Source organism: Hyposmocoma kahamanoa, unplaced genomic scaffold, assembly GCF_003589595.1.
Source record: "Hyposmocoma kahamanoa isolate Upper Pololo Valley unplaced genomic scaffold, ASM358959v1 95749, whole genome shotgun sequence".
Taxonomy (NCBI): Eukaryota; Metazoa; Arthropoda; class Insecta; order Lepidoptera; family Cosmopterigidae; genus Hyposmocoma; species Hyposmocoma kahamanoa.
In genome coordinates this window covers 1-525 of record NW_020655037.1, presented here as the reverse complement: position 1 = coordinate 525, position 525 = coordinate 1, and positions in this window count along the sequence as shown.

Below are 525 nucleotides of genomic sequence, written 5' to 3'. Positions count from 1 at the left end.
TGTGTGTGTGTGTGTGTGTGTGTGTGTGTGTGTGTGTGTGTGTGTGTGTGTGTGTGTGTGTGTGTGTGTGTGTGTGTGTGCGCGCGCGTGCGTGCGTGCGCGTGCGTGTGCTAACAAAAACTAAAATTAAATAAAAAGATATATTTAAAAATACTGTAAGATATCCTTTTACTTTTATTTAAATTGAAATAGGATAGAGGCTGGACAAACAATTAAGATCTTAAGATCCAGCAAACTACAATGAGAAAGCGCTAAACGGCCAATGTACATTAAAATGTACTAAACATAATTACATTTCTACAGGCCCAAACAAGTATGCCCTTAGTTTTGTATGAAAAGAGTATTGTTCTAAATAACTTATAGTCATATATATAGCGCTGAATTTGAATGTGATATTTTCATTATTATGTTCACGGGGCGTTTACATGATCATAGGAATAATAAATGTCTTGATCTGAATCACACATTATGTACATTTTGGTGTATCAAAAATGTACAATAATTTACCGAAAGTACTAAGGCCTG